Here is a 25,481-nt window from a genome sequence, read left to right as displayed (position 1 = left end):
GTGCCTGGCACTATTCTCAGTATTTTAACATAATAATTCTTTTTATCCTCACAACGAATCTATGAGGGAAGGGCTATCATTATCCCAATTTTACAGATAAGGAAACAGAGACACAGAGAAATTAAGGAAAACTTTAAAAGATCACGCTTGCAGTCATGTAGCAAATTGCCAGATGGTGTTCAAAAGTGAATGCAGTATGAGCAGTTAGAAGGAACTGCAGCAGTTTACCCAAGAGGTGATGGCAGCTTAGATTAGGGTCTTAGCAGAGCAAAAGGGGTGCGGGGTGTATGCACTGAAGGATATTGGGGGGGGTGTATACTTAGAAGGTGGAATGGCCAACCTTGGTAGCGCTGCACCGGGTTAGATGACATTGACTGGATTGGATTGGATTGGACTGGATTAGATGAGATTGGAGAAGTGCTCAGATAAAATGAGGAGTCAAGACTGACCCCACTTTTTTGGGAGGGGACGATGCTGAGATGGGGGCGGTGGCAGCCGAAGCAGATGGTACTCTCTTTGTGGGCAACCTTGAAACGAAAGTGACAGAGGAGCTGCTTTTCCAGCTTTTCTACCAGGCTGGGCCAGTAATAAAAGTGAAAATTCCAAAAGATAAGGATGGTAAACCAAAGCAGTTTGCATTTGTGAATTTCAAACATGAAGTATCTGTTCCTTATGTCATAAATCTGCTTAACGGAATCAAACTTTTTGGAAGGCCCATCAAACTTCAGTTTAGATCAGGAAGTAGCCTTGCCTCACAGGAGGTCAGTTTGTCATATCCCCAGCATCATGTTGGAAGTTCAAGCCCTACTTCCACATCTCCTAGCAGGTATGAAAGGACAGTGGATAACATGACTCCATCAGCACCGATAATTCAAAGGTCTTTTTCTTCTTCAGAAAATTTTCAGAGACAAGCAGTGATGAACAGTATTTTGAGACAGATGTCATATGGAGGGAAATTTGGTTCTCCACATCTGGATCAATCAGGATTTTCCCCATCAGTTCAGTCACATAATCATACTTTTAACCAGTCTTCAACCTCCCAGTGGCACCAAGATACACCATTATCATGGCGAAAAGTCAGAGAGACTTCTCATCCCTACATAGTGGATAGACATTATTGCCATGAACAGCTTTACACTGATCACGGGTCCAACCATCATTACAGAGGAAACAGAGATGATTTCTTCTATGAAGAGAGAAATCACGATGGCTGGAGCCATGACTATGATAACAGAAGAGACAGTGGTAGAGATGGAAAATGGCGCTCATCTTGACACTAACAAGTGTTAAAGGGATGTTTTCATAGGGTCTTTATAGGCCCTTTTTGTTAAGTTGTTTCTGGGAATGTTTTCTTAAAAAAAACTCTATAGAGCAGCTTTACAAGTTGCCACATTTCTTTATAAAATTTTTTAAACCTAACTGCAGTCCAATACAGAAATGAGAAGAATTGTGGTTCTCGTTTTATTACATTAATAACCTTTCACCTCAGGGTTTTAAGAAGAGGAAAGGGTTTTATGCAAAAGAAAGTGCTACAATTCCTAATCATTTTAGACAATTGAGGAACGGATGTATTATACTGATAAGTTGTATTATGAAGCAAATATTTTAATTATCTGTTATCCTTTTGTATTGCAAGAAGTTTCTTGTTAGGGAATCAGATTTTTGGTGTATATAATGGAAAACATTCAAGTTGACAGCCTGAAATGACTCAGTATTTTGTTACTAAATGAGAAAATGTAAATTCAGTGATGCATTTTACTAACATTTGAGAAAACCTTTTGGTCAAGTTTGGGGATAAATCATATTATTTAACTTCTTAGAGAACTTAAGTGTAAATTCTGTGACATGATTTTGAGTTTTATCGTAAGTGAGCATACAGGTATACATCTACATACACTTGCTATTTCATTATAAAATTTTAGAATTTGCTCATTAAATCATGTTCGATGTATGACTGAAGTCACTCAGGAAGTTAAATATCTCTAAATGTATTTTTTTACAGTAAAAATACAGTGTTAATGTAAATCTTTTTCTGGAAGAACAACAATGTAAATGCATAGTCAGATAAAATGGTAAAGTGTTTTATCGAAAGTATTCTTTTTTGGGAAAAAAAGGTTCACGAAACCTTTAAGTGCTGCCTCTATCACTCAAATTTCTAAAATTATGACATTTTCAAAGCACCCAGGACAAGTGTACAAGGACACATTTTATTATGGAGACTGTACAGGTTGCTTTTTGTTTTCGTTTGAACATTTGAAAGAATTTAGTCTAAAACACTTTGATTTAAAAATTTTTAAATCTTGTTTAACAAAACTTTTATGTATCAGATGCCGTTTCCCTTTCATTGTAGATCTTGTTTATAAAAATTCATCCTGGGCTTCCCTGGTGGCTCAGTGGTTAAGAATCCGCCTGCCAGGACCTCGGAAAAAGAGTGGAGGCAAAAATCGAGAAGATGTACGAAATGTTTAACAAAGACCTAGAAGGATTAAAGAACAAACAAACAGAGATGAACAATACAATAACTGAAATGAAAACTACACTAGAAGGAATCAATAGAAGAACAACTGAGGCAGAAGAATGGATAAGTGACCTGGAAGACAGAATGGTGGAATTCACTGCTGCAGAACAGAATAAAGAAAAAAGAATGAAAAGAAATGAGGACAGTTTAAGAGACTTCTGGGACAACATTAAACGCAACAACATTTGCATTATAAGGGTCCCAGAAGGAGAAAAGAGAGAGAAAGGACCAGAGAAAATATTTGAAGAGATTATAGTCAAAAACTTCTGTAACATGGGAAAGGAAATAGCAACCCAAGTCCAGGAAGTGCAGCAAGTCCCATACAGGATAAACCCAAGGAGAAACATGCTGAGACACATAGTAATCAAATTGGCAAAAAGTAAGATGAAGAAAAATTATTGAAAGCAGCAAGGGAAAAATGGAAAATAACATACAAGGGAACTCCCATAAGGTTAACAGCTGATTTCTCAGCAGAAACTCTACAAGCCAGAAGGGAGTGTCATGATATGCTTAAAGTGATGAAAGGGAATAACTTACAACCAAGATTACTCTACCCGGCAAGGATCTCATTCAGATTCGATGGAGAAATCAAAGGCTTTACAGACAAGCAAAAGCTAAGAGAATTCAGCACCTCCAAACCAGCTCTACAACAAATGCTAAAGGAACTTCTCTAAGTGGGAAACACAAGAGAAGAAAAGGATCTACAAAAATAAACCCAAAACAATTAAGAAAATGGTAATAGGAACATACATATCGATAATTACCTTAAACATGAATGGATTCACTGCTCCAACCAAAAGACACAGGCTTGCTGAATGGATACAAAAACAAGAACCATATATATGCTGTCTACAAGAGACCACTTCAGACCTAGGGACTTATACAGACTGAAAGTGAGGGGATGGAAAAAGATATTCCATGCAAATGGAAATCAAAAGAAAGCTGGAGTAGCTATACTCATATCAGATAAAATAGATTTAAAATAAAGAATGTTACAAGAGACAAGGAAGGACACTACATAATGATGAAGGGATCAATCCAAGAAGAAGATATAACAATTATAAATATATATATATATATGCACCCAACATAGCAGCACCTCAAAACATAAGGCAACTGCTAACAGCTATAGAAGAGGAAATCAACAGTAAAACAATAATAGTGGGGGACTTTAACACCTCACTTACACCAATGGACAGATTATCCAAAATGGAAATAAACAAGGAAACAGAAGCTTTAAATCACACAACAGAACAGATAGATTAAATTGATATTTATAGGACATTCCATACAAAAACAGCAGATTACACTTTCTTCTCAAGTGTGCATGGAACATTCTCCAGGATAGATCACATACTGGGTGACAAATCAAGGCTCAGTAAATTTAAGAAAATTGAAATCATATCAAGCATCTTTTCTGACCACAACGCTATGAGATTAGAAATGAATTACAGGGGAAAAAACGTAAAAAACACAAACACATGGAGGCTAAACAATACATTACTAAACAACCAAGAGATCACTGAAGAAATCAAACAGGAAATCAAAAAATACCTAGAGACATATGACAACGAAAACATGACGATCAAAAACCTATGGGATGCAGCAAAAGCAGTTCTAAGAGGGAAGTTTATAGCTATACAAGCCTACCTCAAGAAACAAGAAAAATCTCAAGTAAACAATCTAACCTTACACCTAAAGAAACTAGAGAAAGAAGAACAAACAAAACCCAAAGTTAGTAGAAGGATAGAAATCATAAATATCAGAGCAGCAGAAAGAAATGAAATAGAAACAAAGGAAACAATAGCAAAGATCAATAAAACTAAAAGCTGGTTCTTTGAGAAGATAAACAAAATTGATAAACCATTAGCCAGACTCATCAGAAAAAGAGGGAGAGGACTCAAATCAATAAAATTAGAAATGAAAAAGAAGAAGTTATAACAGACAGTGCAGAAATACAAAGCATCCTAAGAGACTACTACAAGCAACTCTATGCCAGTAAAATGGACAACCTGGAAGAAATGGACAAATTCTTAGAAAGATATAACCTTCCAAGACTGAACCAGGAAGAAAGAGAAAATATGAACAGACCAATCACAAGTAATGAAATTGAAACTGTGATTAAAAATCTTCCAACAAACAAAAGTCCAGGACCAGATGGCGTCACAGGTGAATTCTATCAAACATTTAGAGAAGAGCTAACACCCATCCTTCTCAAACTCTTCCAAAAAAGGAGGAAGGAACACTCCCAAACTCATTCTATGAGTCCACCATCACCCTGATACCAAAACCAGACAAAGGTACTACAAAAAAAGAAAATTACAGACCAATATCACTGATAAATATAGATGCAAAAATCCTCTACAAAATACTAGCAACAGAATCCAACAACACATAAAAGGATCATACACCATGATCAAGTGGGATTTATCCCTGTGATGCAAGGATTCTTCAATATATGCAAATCAATCAATGTGATACACCATATTAACAAATTGAAGAATAAAAACCATATGATCATCTCAATAGATGCAGAAAAAGCTTTTGACAAAATTCAACACCCTTATGATAAAAACTCTCCAGAATGTGGGCATAGAGGGAACCTACCTCAACATAATAAAGGCCATATACGACAAAGCCACAGCAAACATCATTCTCAATGGTGAAAAACTGAAAGCATTTCCTCTAAGATCAGGAACAAGACAAGGACGTCCACTTGCACCACTATTATTCAACATAGCTTTGGAAGTCCTAGCCATGGCAATCAGAGAAGAAAAAGAAATAAAAGGAATACAAATTGGAAAAGAAGAGGTAAAACTGTCACTGTTTGCAGATGACATGATACTATATATAGAGAATCCTAAAGATGCCACCAGAAAACTACTATAGCTAATCAATGAATTTGGTAAAGTTGCAGGATACAAAATTAATGCACAGAAGTCTCTTGCATTCCTATACACTAAGGATGAAAAATCTGAAAGAGAAAGTATGGAAACACTCCTATTTACCATTGCGACAAAAAGAATAAAATACCTAGGAATAAACCTACCTAGGGAGACAAAAGAGCTGTATGCAGAAAACTATAAGACACTGATGAAAGAAATTAAAGATGATACCAACAGATGGAGAGATATACCATGTTCTTGGATTGAAAGAATCAATATTGTGAAAATGACTATACTACCCAAAGCAATCTACAGATTCAATGCAATCCCTATCAAGTTACCAATGGCATTTTTTACGGAACTAAAACAAATCATCTTAAAATTTGTATGGAGACGCAAAAAAACCCGAATAGCCAAAGCAGTCTTGAGGGAAAAAAACGGAGCTGGAGGAATCAGACTCCCTGACTTCAGACTGTACTACAAAGCTACAGTCACCAAGACAATAAGGTACTGGCACAAAAACAGAAACATAGATCAATGGAACAAGATAGAAAGCCCAGAGATAAATCCACGCACCTATGGTCAACTGATCTATGACCAAGTAGGCAAAGATATACAATGGAGAAAAGACAGTCTCTTCAATAAGTGGTGCTGGGAAAACTGGACAGCTATATGTAAAAATGAAATTAGAACACTCCCTAACACCATACACAAAAATAAACTGAAAATGGATTAGAGACCTAAATGTAAGACCAGACACTATAAAACTCTTAGAGGAAAACATAGGAAGAACACTCTTTGACATAAACCACAGCAAGATCTTTTTTGATCCTCCTCCTAGAGTAATGGAAATAAAAACAAAAATAAACAAATGGAACCTAATGAAGCTTCAAAGCTTTTGCACAGCAAAGGAAACCATAAACAAGACAAAAAGACAACCCTCAGAATGGGAGAAAATATTTGCAAACGAATCAACGGACAAAGGATTAATCTCCAAAATATATAAACAGCTCATGCAGCTCAATATTAAAGAAACAAACAACCCAATCCAAAAATGGGCAGAAGACCTAAATAGACATTTCTCCAAAGAAGACATACATATGGCCAAGAAGCACATGAAAAGCTGCTCAACATCACTAATTATTAGAGAAATGCAAATCAAAACTACAATGAGGTACCACCTCACACCAGCAGAATGGGCATCATCAGAAAATCTACAAACAACAAATGCTGGAGAGGGTGTGGAGAAAAGGGAACCCTCTTGCACTGTTGGTGGGAATGTAAATGGATACAGCCACTATGGACAACAGTATGGAGGTTCCTTAAAAAAATAAAAATAGAATTACCATATGATCCAGCAATCCCACTACTGGGCATATACCCAGAGAAAACCATAATTCAAAAAGACACATGCACCCCAATGTTCATTGCAGCACTATTTACAATAGCCAGGTCATGGAAGCAACCTAAATGCCCATCGATAGAGGAATGGATAAAGAAGTTGTGGTACATATATACAATGGAGTATTACTCAGCCATAAAAAGGAACAAAATTGAGTCATTTGTTGAGATGTGGATGGATCTAGAGACTGTCATACAGAGTGAAGTCAGTCAGATAGAGAAAAACAAATACCGTATATTAATGCATTTATGTGGAACCTAGAAAAATGGTACAGATGAACCGGTTTGCAGGGCAGAAGTTGAGACACAGATGTAGAGAACAAACGTATGGACACCAAGGGGGGAAAACTGCGGTGGGGTGGGGATGGTGGTGTGCTGATTGGGAAATTGGGATTGACATGTATACACTGATGTGTATAAAATTGATGACTAATAAGAACCTGCAGTATAAAAAAACAAACAAACAAAAAACAACTAATACTAAACTTTCTTTGGGTTATTTGTATGGAAATATGTTAATATAAATGTTTCAGACATTACATAAAATGTCTAAAAATCTTATATGTTGTGGTATAATGTTATAAGTCATAATTCTAGTTATTACTTTAAAATGTGTATCTCAGAAATAACTAAATTTCCTTGTCAATTGCATTATTATGAACTTGCATCAAATCTTTAACCGTGGTCATTTTTATGTCTTCTGTCATTTACAGACAATTCTGGGTGTACTCTGATGCTTTTGCAAAAATGTTCCTATAAAAGGGTTTCATCTTCAAGGAATTCATGGAAAAGACTCTGACAAGTACAGGTTTCTGGTAACTGACTATACTGCTGAACTGAATTAATAAGCATTTTTAGAACTCTAATGGAAAACTGATGAATTCATAAAAGTGCTAACAAAAGATCAAGATGAGAAAAAAAAATTAATTACATGGGACTGAGTGAACTGATGAGGATGACTATGATTTTTGTGACTTTCTGTTTGAATTAAAAAAAAAAATCCCACAAGGACTCAGAGGCAAAAAATATACAAATCAATTTTCACTGCAAAGTAAAGGACCTGTTACAGTGGAGGGTTACTGGACTGAATGTCAATATTATGACACAGTATGAATGTGTTTCGTGTTTGGTAATTGCAATCACTGCTGCTTTTGTTGTGGCCATCCATTTACAATGCTTGGTGTCAGTTTATTTATACTCTTGTAAAAATAAAATACAGTGTGTGTGTGTGTGTGTGAAAAAAAAACAACAACAAAAAAGAAAAATTTATACAGAAAATCTGGTGGAATCCACAAAAAGTTATAAGAATCATAAGTGAGTTTAGCAATGCTGTAGAACATAACATCAAAATTGAAATTCTATTTCTATATAGTAGAAGTGAATAATAAGAAACTTAATTTTTTAAATACCACTTATAATAAGTAAATATGATATAGCTAGGAATAAATCTGACAAAAAGGGTGCAAGACCTGTATACTACAAACTTCAAAACATTGCTGAAATTTTAAAGGGCTTAAATAAATGGAGAGATATACCATTTCAAAGGTCAAATGACTCAATATTGTTAAGATATCAATTCTTCCCAATATGATCTATAGATACAATACACTAAGGATACAAGAAAAAAAAAAAGAATCCGCCTGCCAATGCAGGGGACACGGGTTCGAGCCCTGGTCTGGGAAGATCCCACATGCCACAGAGCAACTAAGCCCGTGCACCACAACTACTGAGCCTATGCTTTACAGCCCACGAGCCACAACTACTGAAGCCCGTGTACCTAGAGCCCGTGCTCCGCAACAAAAGAAGCCACCACAATGAGAAGCCTGCGCACCGCAACGAAGAGTAGCCCCCGCTCACCGCAACTAGAGAAAGCCCGCATGCAGCAATGAAGAAAACACAGCCAAAATTAAATTTAAAAAATAAATTTAAAAAAAAAGACTGATTCCAAGGTTTTGGACTAGAAGAATTGGGTGTATTTCAGTACTTCAGTGAGAACGACGGAAGTAGAAAAGGTCTTATTTTGGCTATTTCTGTTTGTTTATTTACTTGTTTGCTTGTTTTTGGCAGGAAGTGTAAATCATAAATTCTGTTTTGATCATATTTCATTAAAATACCTTTACGAGACTCCCAGCACCAGTAGAATACCTGGCAAATAACAGACCCTAAATATATTTGAATTAACAAAGAACAAATAAAGTAGAAAAATACTGGAGGCAGCTGGACATAATGGTATAAAGCTCAGAAGAGAAGTCAGATATAGGCTTGGGAATCATCTAGGGATATGTGAAGCTTGCCTTGAGACTGTTTGATGGGAAGAGAAAAGAGCCTTGGATAAAGACTAAGGAACCCCAGAATTTAACACTTAGAAAAGAAAAAGTCAGCAAAGAAGACCAGAAAAGGAGGAAGAAAAACAGAAGAGGATAATGTCATGAAAACCAAGATTAAAAAAACATTTCAGTGTCACCTGTCCAATGTCCAATGTCACAGAATATTCAAGCAAAATGGAGACTAACAAGTGTTCACCGGACATGGAAGTCACTGGTGACCATGATGAAATCTGTTATAACCCAGACTAGAACAGGTCAAAGCAGGAGTAAGCCTGTACTTTTTTGTCTTGATTTTGTGAGAGATAAGTAAATGGAAACGGGAAGTTTAGACAACACTTTTTTGGTAAGAAGAGAAGGGGAGATAAAGGGCAGTAGTTGGAAAGAAGAGTAGGGATGGAGAAGAGTTTTGGTTTTTTTAATAAGTGAGAAACTTAAGCATGTTTAAAAGCTGACGAGATAGAGGCATGCTTATAGAAACAGAAGAAATGGATATAGATATTACAGGACAAAATTCATCTGTAAAATATGCAAAACTAATAATTCTGTCTTTAGACATCAGTTCAACTATCACTTTTTTGGAAAAGCTATCTTTTACTCCCTGAGTATATCAATTCCCTCTATTAGAATCTTCTCAGCACTTATTAGAGTTGTAATTCCACATTTATTTGAGTAGGTCTTTTATTAATGTCTATCTCATTGAATTCAAGCTCAATAAAAATATGGTCTTTTATTTTTTGTCCTCATCAATGTATCCCCAGCACCTAGACAATACTGAGTAGATAAAATAAGAGTTAAATATCATATTAAACATGCTACCAACATGCCATCAACAGAAGATGGTTAAATCAATTAGGATTCATCCACAATGACTTTAAATAGAAGGAGGAAGCTCTTCTTCATATCCTAATATGGAAAGATCTCTAAGCTATATCCTGGAGTTAAAAACAAAAGAGGAGGTGGAAAAGGTATGTTCTACTATAAAATAAAAGATCCAATGTCCAACTGAAAGCCCTCTGAGTTGGGAAGTAAAACTAAACAAACAAAACCAGACTTTAAATTTTCTGCATTAGCATATCATTAGTAACATGCTTTTTAATGTCGTCATATTAAACAAGTTAATATCGGGGGGAAAAAGAGAACAGTATATTTAATATGCTACCATTTTACTATTTGTGTAAAATTCATGTGTGTGTGTGTGTGTGTGTGTGTGCATATCTGTAAATATAGAGAATCGCTACATAGAATCACAAGAAAGTAATAACTAGGGTTGCCTCTGGGAAGAGAATCTTGGTGGCCAAAGGTTGGGAAGAAAGAAATTTTACTTTACACTGTGTAACGTTTTATCTTCGAAATCATGTATTATGTGTACCTATTAAATTCAAAATTCAATTAGATTTTTGAAAAACTGCAAATAAAACAAGCCAACAAACAAACAAAAAACACTTTCCCATAGCAAATAAGCATACATATTGTTAACGTGTTAGGAAACACTATGAGGACCAATTGAGCAAAGAGGCCCAAATGAAGATTTCTGGATATTATCAAAGTACAGACTCACAGACCGACATAAGATTTATATCCATAGAAAAAGAAACACCGAATTTTAGTTATTAAAAGATTAAATAAGTAAAAGAGTCAAAATGGAATATATTATTACCAATGGGCACCAATCAAAGTTTATCTGAAAAAACATAGTATTTATAAAGCACCAATTATATATATGTGATAATACATTGTAAAGTTATTTTTAATCATTATTTTTTTTTTATTTTTATTTTTTGCAGTACGCGGGCCTCTCACTGTTGTGGCCTCTCCCGTTCCGGAGTACAGGCTCCAGACGCACAGGCCCAGTGGCCATGGCTCACGGGCCCAGCCGCTCCACAGCACGTGGGATCTTCCCGGACCGGGGCACGAACCCGTGTCCCCTGCATCGGCAGGTGGACTCTCAACCACTGCGCCACCAGGGAGGCCCAATCATTACTTTTAATTATTAAACATTTAAGTATTCTATTAAATTCTTTGAGTTTATCTATATTATCCTTGCAGTAAAAAATGAAGCAATTGAGAAAAAGAGAAGGTAACTTAATCCTCATAGGTACGTTTTATCCAGAGTTTGCTTTATAATTATAGAAATTTTAAATATAATAAAACTATATTTTATATAATAAAAATTTTATTTATATAAATATATATTACATACAATTTTAAATTCAAATAGGATCATAGTATATAACTTATTTTTTCATTCATAGTGTGTCTCTTAACACCTTTCCTCATCACATTTTTTCAGTTGCATAGCACTCCATTGTTTAATTAATTTATCCATTGTAAATGAATTTAACCAGTCCCCTACTGCTAAGATTTATAGGTTATTTGCATTTTTTCTACTAGTGACAATACTACAATATACATCCTTACGTGTGTACTTCTATATCTTTGCATGCACATTCAACTATATCTACTCAATAAACTCCTAGAAATAAATTTGATGGGCAAAGGGGTATGTACAGCTATTTTTAGACAAGGGTTATCAAATTGCTCTCTAAAGAGTCCAACTTGTGTAAACTACCATGAATAGCAGAAGTGCCTATTTCCCCATACCCTTCCAATGGTAAGCATTATCAACTTATTTTACTGTGCATTTCTTTAATTTTAAATAAGATTAAGCATTTTTTCATATGCTTATGAGCCATCTGTATTTCTTTTTCTGTGAACTGCCTTTTCATGTGCCCATTTCTATATTACATTGTCCACATTTTCCATAGTGATTTATTACATTCCTTTGCAAATTATGGAAACAATCACTTTGTCATACATGTTGCAAATCATTATTGCCAATTTGTCATTTGCCTTCTGACTACATTCTTAGAAACAAAAATTTTTTAGGTAATCAAATTTATCAATAATTTGCTTTGGGACTTCTAGATTTTTGTGTCGTACTTTCCTTGCTCCAAGATTATAAAACACTTAAATTCCCTTTTTCTTTTGGGGCTTTTTTTTTTATTGGAATAAAATTGCTTTACAATGTTGTGTTAGTTTCTGCTGTACAATGAAGTAAATCAGCTATATGTATACCTATATCCCCTCCCTCTTTATCTTCCTCTTTTATGACTCTGATCAATCTAGAATTTGTTTGATATAAGCAATATGGCAGGGACTTATATTGTTTCCTCTTATGTATAGCCAGTTATTTAAAAACTATGAGATAATCTATCTTTATACATTGATTTGGCATACTGCATGACATTGTGATTTATAATAAGGAATATATATTTGATCTTCACCCATGGTTCCTGGCACAAAGCTCCTAAAACCCTTGTAATTTCCTGTATAAGAGCCATAAAGGCATCTTTTGTTATACTCTTTAGTTTTGCTCCCAGTTCCCAAAATAGCTTCAGAGTGATAAAGGTGAAACGGGTGTCAAAATTCCTTTCAACCACATCTGAATTTTATGTTAATGAGTTGATTTTTGGAAAGACCCTAGATAACCTAAGGATGGGGGCTGGTTGCCAGGGGAACCAACCATGTGACTAGAAGGTTGGAACTTTCAGTTCCACCCCCCGCAACCTCCTGGGAGGAGAGAGAAGCTAGAGGTTGAATCAATCACCAATGGCTGGCTTCACTGGTGGTGCAGTGGTTAAGAATCCACCTGCCAAGGCAGGGGACACGGGTTCGATCCCTGGTCCAGGAAGATCCCAGATGCCGTGGAGCAACTAAGCCCGCGAGCCACAACTACTGAGCCTGTGTGCCACAACTACTGAAGCCCACATGCCTAGAGCTCATACTCTGCAACAAGAGAAGCCACAGCAACGAGAAGCCCGTGCACCAACACAAAGAGTAGTCCCTGCTCACCGCAGCTAGAGAAAGCCCGCGCACAGCAATGAAGACCCAACACAGCCAAAAATAAATAAATAAATAAGTAAGTAAAATCACCAATGACCAGTGATTTAATCAATCATGCCTACATAATGAAGCCTCCATGAAAACGCAGAAGAATGGGGTTCCAGGAGCTTCTGGGTTGGGAAACACCTGGAGATGCTGGTAGGATGGCATATCCAGAGAGCATGGAAGCTCAGAGACTCTTCCCACATACCTTGCCCTATGCCGTTCCCGAGTTATACTTTTATAAAAACAAACAAACCTGCAATCTAGTAAATAAACTGTTTTCCTATGTTCTGTGAGCCCCTTTAGCAAATTAATGGAACCTGAGAAGGAAGTTCTGGAAACCTCCGATTTATAGCCGGGTGGTCAGAAACACTTGCAGCTGGCCTCTGAGTGTGTGTGTGTGTGTGTGTGTGTGTGTGTGTGTGTGTGTGTCTGTGTGTGTGTAGGGAAGGGGGGAGGGGGGAGCAGTCTTATGGAACTGAATTCTTAACTTGTGGGATCTGACACTATCTCCAGGTACATAATGTCAGAATTGAGTTCAGTTGTAGGACACGTAGCTGGTGTGTGCGGGGAAATCTACACACACTTGGTGACTGCCAGTGTTCTGTGTGAGCAACGTTGCATGTAGAGAGAGGAGACACATGAGTATGTTTTTCCTCAGAGCTTAAGTTTTTTCCTTTATGCATGCAACTTTACCACACATTAAATTCCCATACATATCCATAGCTATTTTTGAACTCTCTGTTTCATTGATTTCTCTATTTTGTCAGTATCAATTCTTAATTATGGTAACTTTATTTTTTATTTTTACTGAGATATAATTGACATAACATACAATTCACCCAATTAAAGTGTGCAATTCAATGTTTTTAGTATATTCACAGAATTTTGCCATCATAACCACAGTCTAAATTTAGAACACTGTTGTCCCCACTAAAATATATGCCATATGCATTGACTACCACTCTCCATTCTCCCATTTCCACACCCAGCCCCTGAGCAACCACCATTCTTATTTCTGTTTCTATAGATTTGCCTCTTCTGGACACTTCATATAAATGCAATCATAAAATACAGCCTTTTATGATTGACTTCTTTCACAAAGAATAATATTTTCAAGGTTCATCTGTGTTATAGTATGTATAAGTATTTTGTTTATTTTTATTGCTAAATAATATTACATCATACAGATAAGTCACACTTTATCCATTCATCAGTTGAAAAACATTTGGTTTGTTTCCACTTTTTGGTTATTATGAATAACGCTGCTACGAACATCCATGTACAGGTTTTTATGTGGATGTATGTTTTCACTTCTCCTGGTTATATACCTAGGAGTGAAACTACTGAGTCTTATGGGCACTCTAGGTTTAACTCTTTAAAAACCTGCCAAATGTTTTTCCAAAGGGGCTTCGATTTTTTACCTTCCCACCAGCAAAGTGTGAGGATTCCAACTTCTCCACATGTTCACCAAAACTTGCTACTGTCCATTTTTTAATTATAATCATGCTAATGAGTGTGAAGAGGTATCTCATTGTGGTTTTGATTTGCCTATCCCTGATTAATGATTTTGAACATCTTTTAACATACTTATTGGCCATTCGTATATATTCTTTGAAGAAATGTCCATTTAAACTTTTAGCATATTTTAATTGTTATTTCTCTATTATTAAGATGTGAGAGGCATTTATACATTCTGAATACAAGTTCTTTATCAGTCACTTGATTTGCAAAAGTTTTCTAGCACTTTGTGATTGTGTTTTCACTTTCTTTACAGTATCCTTTGAAGTACAGAAGTTTTTAATTTTGGTGAATTATTGTATCTATTTGTAGATACATTGTATCTATTTGTATCTATTTTTGTATCATTGTATCTATTTTTTTGTCATTTGTGCTTTTGCTGTGGCTCCTAAAGAATCACTGCCTAAGAGTTTTGTAGTTTCAGCTATTCTATTTGGGCCTACGAACCATTTAACTTTTCTGTAGGGGTTCAAATTCATTCTCTAGCTTATGGATACCCAGTTCTTTCAGCACCATTTGCTGAAAAATATTACTCTTTTAATATAATTAACTTGGCACCCTTTTCAAAAACAATTAAACATAATTGTAGGGGTTTATTTCGGTACTCTCAATTCTTTTCCATTGATCTATATGCCGACATTATGCCAATACCACACTGTCTTGATTACTATAGCCCTGTAGTAAGCTTTAAAATTGGGAAGTGTTACTCCTCCAACTTTACTCTTCTTTTGCAAGATATTTTAGCTATTCTGTCCCCTGCATTTCCATATGAATTTTACAATCAGCTTGTCAGTATCTCCAAAAATCCAGCTGGGATTTTGATAGAGATTGCACTGAATCTATACATCAGTCTGAGGAGTACTAATATCTTAACAAGTAATAATATTAGTTCTTATGATCCATGAACATATAATGTCTTTCCATTCACTTAGATCTTGTTTAATTTTTTTAAGTGATGCTTTCTAGTTTTCAGCATACAATTCTTGTATTTCTTTTATTGTTACTCCTAAGTACTTTATTCCTTTTGACACTATCATAAATGAAATTGCTTCCTTTATTTCATCTTTGGATTGTTCATTGCTGGTGTATAGAAATACAATTGATTTTGGTATTGATCTTGCATTGTACCCTGCAACCCTCCTAAACTTTTTTATTATTTCTAATAGTTCTGTGTGTGTGAATTCCTTATAATTTTCTAATATACAAGATTACATGATCTGCAAATAGATAGTTTCCTTCTTCCTTTCCAAAATTAATGCATTTTATTTCTTTTTCTTGCCTTATTGCCCTGGCTGGAACCACCAGTACAATGTTGACTAAACATGGTGAGAGTATACATCCTTGTCTTGTTCCTGATCTTGGAAAGAAAGCAGTCTTTCACCATTAACTTTGATGTTGGCTCTAGGTGTTTCATAGATGCTCTTTACCAGGTTGAGAAAGAACCTTTCTTCTCCTAGTTTGTTGAGCACTTTTATCATGAAAAATGTTGAACTTTATCAAATTTTTTCTCTGTTTATTGAGATGATCATTTGGTTTTTGTCATTCTATTAATAAAGTCTATTAACTAATTGATTTTCAGATGTTACACCAGTCTTACATTATGGGACAAATCCCACTTGATCACAATGTAAAATCTTTTTTATAAATTGCTGGATTTGGTTTGCTAGCACATTGTTGAGGATTTTGGCATCTATACTCAAAAGGGATACTGGTCTGAGTTTTCTTTTTTTGCTATGTCTTTGGTTTGTTATCAGGGTAATAAAACTAACTTCACATAATGAGAGGGGAAGTGTTGCCTCCTCTCTTTTTCGAAAGAATCTATGAAGAATTGGTGTTAATTCTTCTTAAACATTTAGTAGAATTCACCAGTGAAGCCTTCTGGGCCTGGACTTTCCTTTAAGAAAAGTTTCTTGATTACTAAGTCAATCTCTTTGTTATAGGTCTATCCAGATTTTCTATTTCTTCTTTACCAGTTTTGGTAGTTTGTGTCTTTCTAGAAATCTGTCCACTTCATCTAAATTATCTAATTTGTTGGCATATAGTTGTTCACAGTATTCTCTTATAATTCTTTTATTCCTGTATAGTCAATAGTTGTGTCCCCTCTTTCATTCATGATTTTAATAATTTGAGTCTCCTCTCTTTTTCCCTTGATCAGTCTAACTAAATGTTAATCAATTTAGTTATCTTTCCAAAGAATCAACTTTTGGTTTCACTGATTTCCTCTATTATTCCATATTATTATTTCTTTTGTTTCTGCTTTAATCTTTATTGTTTCTTTTCTTCCACTTGTTTTGGGTTTAGTTTGCTCTTCTTTTTCTAGTTTCTTAAGGTGAAACGTTAGGTTACTAATTTAAGGATGTTTTTTAATACAAGTGACTCCAGCTATAAATTTTCCTCTTAAGCACTGTGTTAGCAGCACCTTATAAGATATGATATGTTGTTTCAGTTTTCACTCATCTTATTTCAAATAAGGTCAGTCCCCTTAAACAGAGCTGCAGAGCTCTTTCCCCTTACAGCCAGCCAGCCTATCCCCCTGGGCAGAACTCCTGTGCCACTGCACTGGAGTTGGGAGTGAGGACCCACTTTTCCAAAACAACAATCCTGCTCTCTAAGGGACTAAGTGCAAGCCGTGGTGTTCTGGGGCAAGGGCAGTTGGCCCAATATTCTTGGCCTGCCATGCCTGGGGTAGAACTACTACATTCCAAGTGAAAGCTGGGTAGAGGAAGAGAGATCTGGTCCTCTCAGCCCCGCTTGCCTGGAATAGAGTTGGTACAACACAAGGGTCTGAGAGACGAGAAATTCCAGCAGTGTACCTCTCCTACAATGAACGCATAGCCCCAGCCTTGGAGCTAGAGAGAGAGGAAGGGATCATCCTCTTGGCTGCAACAGCCCAGGGTAGAGGTTCTGTAACAAGGAGCAGGGGGTAGAAAAGGGGTTATGGAACCAGCCATCACTCAAATGCCACACTCTTGCTGTTCTTACTGAAATTTACTAGATTTTCTTATTTTCAATAGCTTGAGATACAATTTACATAATTCATCCATTTAAAGTACACAATTCAATGGTTTTTAGTACATTCATAGAGTTGCTCAACCATCACCACAATCAATTTTAGAACAATTTCATCACCCCAAAAAGAGATCTCATTCCCATTAGCAGTCACGCCCCATTTTCTCCCAATCCCTTCAACCCTAGGCTAGGCAACCCTAATCTACTTTCTATCTCTACAGATAGCCTACTCTAGATATTTCATATAAATTGAATTATAGATTATATGTCTGGCATTTGTGTCTGGTTTCCTTCACCTAGCTTAATGTTTTCAAGGTTTATCCATTTTTAACCACTGATCAGTACTTTATTTCTTTTTATCCCTGAATAATATTCCATGTTATGTTTTTATCAACTTTTGTTCATCCATTCATCAGCTGATAGACATTTGCGCTGTTTCAATTTTTTTGCTGTTATCAGGCCCGCATACCACAAAAAAAAAAATGCTGCTATGAATATAGATGTATATTTTCATTTCTATTGGGTATATACCTAGGAGTACAATTACTAAGTCATATGGTAACTCCAATTTTAACATTTTGAGGAACTTCCAAACTATTTTCCAAAGTGGAGGCATCATTTTACATTCCCAGCATAAGTGTATGAGGATTCCAATTCTATTTTTTTTTTTTGCAGTACGCGGGCCTCTCACTGTTGTGGCCTCTCCCATTGCAGAGGACAGGCTCCGGACGCGCAGGCTCAGCGGCCATGGCTCATGGGCCCAGCCGCTCCGCGGCATGTGGGATCTTCCCGGACCGGGGCACGAACCCGTGTCCCCTGCATCGGCAGGCGGACTCTCAACCACTGCGCCACCAGGGAAGCCCTGAGGATTCCAATTCTTTCACATCCTTGCCAATAACTGCTATTACATGTCCTTTTTATTACAGTCATCTTAGTGTATGTGATACAATATGTCATTATGGTTTTGATTTGCATTTTCCTGATGACTAGGGATACTGAGCAGCTTTTTATGTGTTTACTGGCCATTTATGTATTTTCTATGGAGAAGTCTCTTTTCAGATCTTTTGTCCAGTTTTCAATTAGGTTGTCTTTCTATTGTTGGGTTATAAGAGTTCTTTCAGTTAAAACTCCTTTATCAGATATATGAGCTGCAAATATTTTCTCCCGTTCTGTAAGTTGTCTTTTTACTTTTCTGATGGTGTTCTTTGAAGAACTAAGGTTTTTAATTTTGATGATTAGTAGATTTTCTTGAATGAAAGTTTCTCCTTTGCCCTTAGGACAATTTTCAGAGCTTTATATGGTTGGTTTTTTGTGGTTGTTTTTTTAATTTTTCACCAATTAAATTTTTTTTTGTTAGGTTCACCAAGCTCCTTACTCCATCATTTCAGAAGTTCTTCCCTACAATATATTTTAATGTCCTAAAGGTTTAGTATCCTAGGACTTCTTATTCAGCATTTTCCTAATATTGTCATAGAAGTATATTTCCAGAGGAAATCCAGCATCATATTCACAAATTACATGCATATACACACACTCTATTATTTCAATACATATATTATCTTTAATGCTCACTGAAAATCCTGCACAGTAGATATTATTAGCACCATTTTACAATGAGCAAACAGATTCAGAGGGATAATATCACTAAAGGTCACACAACTATTATGAGATGGAGTTGTGATTAAAACCCAGATCAATCTGTCACCAAAATATATGTTTTTCTATTATGAAATGCCAACTGAGGCTAAGTCCCCATCAATCTCAAGGAATAGAAATTTACATAAGTAAAAATGTAGAATTCCAGAAAAATTGCATACTTGGAGTCAGCTTAATATAAAGGTTCAATTAAATTCCTAGTTCAACAATAATTCTTCTCTTTCAAGTGTAGGGTTCAATACTGACTAAACAATGAGCTAAATATGTGAAATAAGTCAGACAGAAAAAGACAAATAACATATAATCTCACATGTGGAATCTAAAAAACAAAACAAATAAACAAAACAAAATGAAAACAGACTCACAGATACAGAGAACAAATGGTGGTTGCCAGAGGGGAGATGGGGGAATGGGTGAAGTAGGTGAAGGGAATCAAGAGGTACAAACCTCCAGTTATAGAATAAATAAGTCACAGGGATGTATTATACACCATAAGGCATATCATCAATTATACCATAATAACTTTGTATGGGGACAGATGGTTACTAGATGACTTACCATGGTGATCACTTCATAATGTATTTAAATGTTGAATCACTATGTTGTATAACCTAACATAATATTGTACATCAGCTATATTTCAATTTTAAAAAGATGAACTAAAATTTCAATACCATTACAGTTTAAAACCAAATTTAATGTCAAATTAGCCAGGAAACACTGATTAGTGTAAAATTTTTCAAACAATAAAGATTTGATGAATGAAAGGCTTAAAAAGAATTAATTAACTATGCCTTCAAGTTGCTATTCTGTTTATAATTAGTAGTATTATAATTTTCTACAGTGATATCTGGGTCATAGTCTCATAATACAGCCAATACAAACTTTACTTACATCTAATAGGTTTATGAACCAGGTTATGACCGGAAAAACTGTCCTTTTCATTGTTTTTTACTGAAGTAGAGTTGATTTGCAAAATTGTGTTAGTTTCAAGTGTACAGCAAAGTGTCCTTTTCTTTTTACAGTTGACAATTTTTTTCCTAATAAATTGTTTTTGTTTTATAAACGAAGCTTCCATTCTTCATTCATATAGAGAAAACATCTGGGACTTTTTTTAAGTGTGGATTGCACTTATATTTAAATTTTGTTCTCAAAGCTGTTAGTTCTCTTAGTAGCCTTTTGATATGCAAGAAATTCTACAGAACCTACCAACTAAATAAACAAAACTGCTGGGTCAAAAACAAAGTGCAAAGCAAGGTAAAATACTAAGTTTCTAATTTTTGATTAACATGCTTTATTGTGTGACATAAAGAGTAAGTTTAGGTTAAATGTTAAAATGCTGATTCAACAAATTCTGTAATTCTAAACATGCACAGAAGTTTAAAAGACAAAATGGTAGGATAAAAGAACTCACTTCTTTTTGCCTTAGACATAATTCACATAAAGAGTTTATTACCCTAGGAATAAAAGTTCCTTACTGCTATGTTGGCTAACCAGATGATGTTCGGATGAACATTTACTGATCACTCACCATGAACCAAGAACTACTTTATAGATGTCATGATGAATCTACAACCAGTGTAGAAAGGGGACTAAAAATATCAAAATATTCAAAGAAAGTTCAGAAACATTTGTGACTGACAGACCTTAATGTATTATTAAAGAGGAGTCAAGGTTGGTTATAGAATATCTTTAACCAGAAAGATAATGAGATGACAAAGAACTATGTAGTATTTCCACCTTGGTATACTATACACACTGCTAAAGTAAATGAATTTCTGGCTTAATCTAACATGTCATTCTATCATCTTATCTTTCTTTGAGCCTATAAAAACTCATCCCTCACTTTTGCTAATCATGTATGAATATCATAAATGGATATGCATGTAAATAAAAATTTCTAATACAAACTCGTGAAAAAAACATAAAAAAGCATATGCAAACATTTATATCTAGAAATTAGCGAAATGAGCCCTGCTGATCTGCAATGGAAAAGTTGACTCAAACCATAAATAAGAATAAAAGCAATTAAGGGGAACTTTTAATAAGGTTAAAAATTATAGAAAAAACAAACAGGTAAAAAATAAATACCTTTACTTAGTCACTAGATTTGTTTAATGAAATTAGCATTTTAAAGGTAGGTTGAACTTTTGTAGCAGTGATACGTAACACCTATAATTTCTGAACAGTTTTGAACTCACATAAGCTTTTAAATTAGTTTAAATATATTTAAGCCGTTACAAAAGAATTCTGAAAAGAACAGAGGAGCATCAGAACCTGCAACCGACATCATATACTTATGCTCCACATCTCACCTTTTTATCTTATCTTCCACCCAGTTACCACATAGGCAGCCCATTTGTAAGGACTCCAGGAGAGCTTGCTCAGCTAAACTGAATTTGATCTGGTTAGCTTTCATAATCATCACCATCTGCAGCTTTTCCTTTGATCATATTGAAGATAACTAATCTCTCTTACTTATTCATAAAACAGTTTACTATTTTTTTCCCTCCTTGCTCACCTATGCTGCTTCCACGGATGTGAGCATTCTATGATCCCAATTGCTTATGGCATATGATGAACTGTCATCTTCCCTTACACAGCTTTACACTTAGTTTATTTTTCAGAAAATGCTACTGTCCAATCTCAATTTAGGCCCTGACATATAAATATCTCCCTCTATCTCTATCTTTCTCTCTCTCTCTCCTTCTCTCTCTCTCTCTCTCACACACACACACACACACGCACACACACACACACACGCACACGCACACACACATGCACACTCACATGTGCACACACGCACACAAACACAATACCATTTTATTTTTTCCCAGGTCAAAAATGAGATTTAAATTTTCAAAACTTAAGAATATACATATTAATAAATTTCAAAAAGCTTAATAAAAAAGCTTTATGCCCACATTATAAATTTAGGAAGCCAGTCATATAATGCACATTTAAATACACAAATACAAACATACACACATTTGAGAAATACTATTTAATAGTATTAAACTTTTAAGGACCACTAAGAGAGACAGAAAGTGATGTTTATATTAGCAAAAACAATGCTCATATATAAATACTACTCCTATTATTGGTAAGAAGCAGGAATCAACAAATTTTTAGTAAAAATTCAGAATAGAATTTTTATTAGCCCATTAGTTTTGAATGCCTCCTGCAAAATCAGAAACATGTCCTTCTAAAACAAACCTAACTGATCATTTGATGCAAAAATATTATCAAGAAACTTTTACTTTACCACAAAGCACAGCAATCAAAGCACTTGCCCAAATCCTATCTAATGCTAGCAATCATTATTATTATATAATCAGTCAAGCCCCCAAAGTACAGGGAAAAAATATACACTTGACCATTTTCAATCACAAGTTCTTTAGAGAATAAAATATTCTTTGAGCAAAACCTCATGAGAACTAGAATTCCCTTTTCAATATGTGGTCTCTCCTAGAGCTGTAACTAAATATTACTGAGTGGCAGAAAAACAAATCTCAAGAAATGATGGACTTAAAAAAATTTCATTGTGGAAAGCACAAAGCAAATCCTAATACCAATTTGAAAATGATAGCTCCCCTGCTTCAAGAGAAGCAGATATAAAAACTCACAGTACAAAAAAAAAAAAAAAACCTCACAGTAATGACTAAAAGACCCAACTGGATCTATTGAACCTCTGAAGGGCTTTAATAAGCATGATCACTAAGCAGCTTAAACTTGAAATTCGGTTTTAATTAGTAGTTGATTAAATCATTATTAAATTCATAGAATTTAAAATTAATAGTTCAACTTTAATCAAAACTTTTTAAAGTCAAATTCAATAGTGTATAACATGGAACATGAAACTAATTTTGTTAAATCCTTAGATGTCCTATGTTGAAATTCTATTAATTCTATGACATTAAAAATAATAATATACTACTCATTTGCTAATCATATCTTCTAAATCCACACTTTGAATAGGAGTAATTTCACGAATATAAAAGTACAATTAATGTTGGCTGGGTTTATATTCCTTAAATATCAACAAAAGACTCAACATAACCAGTTTGAACTTTTCCAAAATTATGCTCTATATTTTTATTCTCTCTCTTGAAACAGGGAAGCTATCACTTTGCAACTGGCTTATTGACACTGTGTATATCCTGACCTCGATGATCTCTATGGTTTCTTCCAATTCTGAGAGACTATGTGACCTTAGGTTATACAATTGCTTTTTTTAAGTCTCAAAACTTCCTGAAGCCTTTGCATATATTAATAATACCTTGATCTCACTAGTAAACCTATAGAGGAAAGTGGCCTTAATTTTCTCTTACAATGCAACATAGAAAATAAAGACCAAGACTTGAATAATGGTCATGAATGTGACCTAAACTAGAAAACAAGTGGTTACCTCAAAGGGAGAGGAAAATTACCTGTAGCTAACTTATGCTTCCCATCTATATTCTATAAAAGCTGACACTATTATGTTCAATAGAAACATAACTGTGGGAAAGACACACTAGGTTACATAGGATCATAGGATGTCATTAAAACAAAGTTTTATTTCCAAAAACAAAAGGTAAAAGCCTCTTCTTAAGGTATTTTCTCTTCAGTCAAAAACGATTATGAATTCAAAGCAAAAATAACAGACTGTAAGGATGCAGAACTAAAAAAAACTCCATTTTTTATGGTTTAAAATTCTTAATTTGACAGATATCTCTTTAGAGAGAAATTTATAAGATTCCCCTCCCAACTCAAAGGCTACTAACCTACAGAAAAAATAAAAGAAAATAAAGGACTATGTACCCAAAAAATGATTTAAGAAAGCTACAGATGTTTGTTTGTTTTTTTTTTTGTTTTTTTTTTTTTTGCATTACACGGGCCTCTCACTGCTGTGACTTCTCCCGTTGTGGAGCACAGGCTCCAGAAGTGCAGGCTCAGCGGCCATGGCTCACGGGCCCAGCCATTCCGCGGCATGCGGGATCCTCCCAGACCGGGGCACGAACCCACGTCCCCCGCATCGGCAGGCGGACTCCCAACCACCGCGCCACCAGGGAAGCCCTACAGATGTTTTTTAATAAAAAATAAAACACTGTACTTACTATTTAAAGTAATAGTATTTTCATTAAATATTTTTAAAATTTCATATTATGGTTGGGTAAAGAGATAGAAAGCAACTGTTCTAAAAAGAATAAAACAGAACAAGTTAAAGGAGAAAGCTAATAATAAGGAAGGATAAAAAGAGGACAAGAAAACAGAAAGATGGAAGAAAATAAGACATAAAGCTAGGACTTTAAGAGAGATGAAAAACAGAGAGGAACATATAAATAGTTAGGCTGAACCATGTGAACTGTAGATCACTTAGGCTGCAACCTGAATACGTTTCTGAACATCACAATGGCTCTTCCACCAGTCAGAACAATAGTGCTTTATAAGCTGAGTGCCAATGGTCCAAACAAGCAAACGGTGGTTGCTAGTGGGCTACAACTTGCCTATTTCAGACCATCCACCAAATTGTAAAAGTTAAAAAGTAAAAACCTATTGGCACCAAGTAAATTATTTTTAATCACAAAGCACCCTGAATTCAGTGGTGAATTCAGCCAGTCTTCTTTTATCTAGTCATTGGAGTGCTAGGAGACAAGAATCAGGAGGATTCACGCAACTTATATTGGTGACAATGTCTTCACCATTGCATTCTCAGTTATAACTCACTTTCCAAACTGTTTGATTACAGCAAGACCAATACTCAGCTCAATGACTCTGACATGTTTTTCTCCACCATGATTCACCCTCCTGAACCAGAAGTGAGAAGTGGGATAGCCTATGAAATTTAGGGTAGCACATAACAGTGAATAGGCACTACAGCATGCCACACAGAGAGCTCTAAGCTTTCTAAAATCCCACATCCAAAGAACTCAAACTACAAATTCAACCACAGTGTAAGCAATAATATCAATCCCTTTATCAGAACAAACTAGATATCCTGAGTTAAATGGAGACAGAGTTGAACATTAGAGGATATACAGACATTTGTTATGGGAAAAGAAGGAGCATTTCAGCCAATGTGGTCAAAAATATGAACAACCAAAACAGAAGCAAGAAAGTTATGAAAATATATAATTTGTTTAGGAAGCCAAGAGTACTCTAATGTGGCTGAAGCAAGACAGATAGAGAGCCACCTGTCTGTATATAATACTGGGTCATTTGAAAATGATGAAGAGTTTAAATGTTATCCCGTCATTACTTTCTTTGTCATTGTTACCTTTCTAACTCGGCAGCATT

The 25,481-nt window shown here is 35.2% G+C and overlaps 1 protein-coding gene and 1 pseudogene across 1 annotated transcript in view; one reads left to right on the top strand and one right to left on the bottom strand.

The window, feature by feature from the left end:
- The window catches only part of CCDC171 (coiled-coil domain containing 171), a 357,858-nt gene that overhangs the window by 239,378 nt on the left and 92,999 nt on the right, over nucleotides 1-25,481 (bottom strand). The window lies entirely within an intron of this gene.
- Nucleotides 480-1,274, top strand: LOC132426663 (RNA-binding protein 7 pseudogene; annotated as a pseudogene).

This window comes from Delphinus delphis, chromosome 6 (assembly GCF_949987515.2).
Source record: "Delphinus delphis chromosome 6, mDelDel1.2, whole genome shotgun sequence".
Classification (NCBI taxonomy): Eukaryota; Metazoa; Chordata; class Mammalia; order Artiodactyla; family Delphinidae; genus Delphinus; species Delphinus delphis.
Note: the sequence above shows the minus strand (reverse complement) of the source record. Positions and strands in the feature narration are given on the sequence as shown.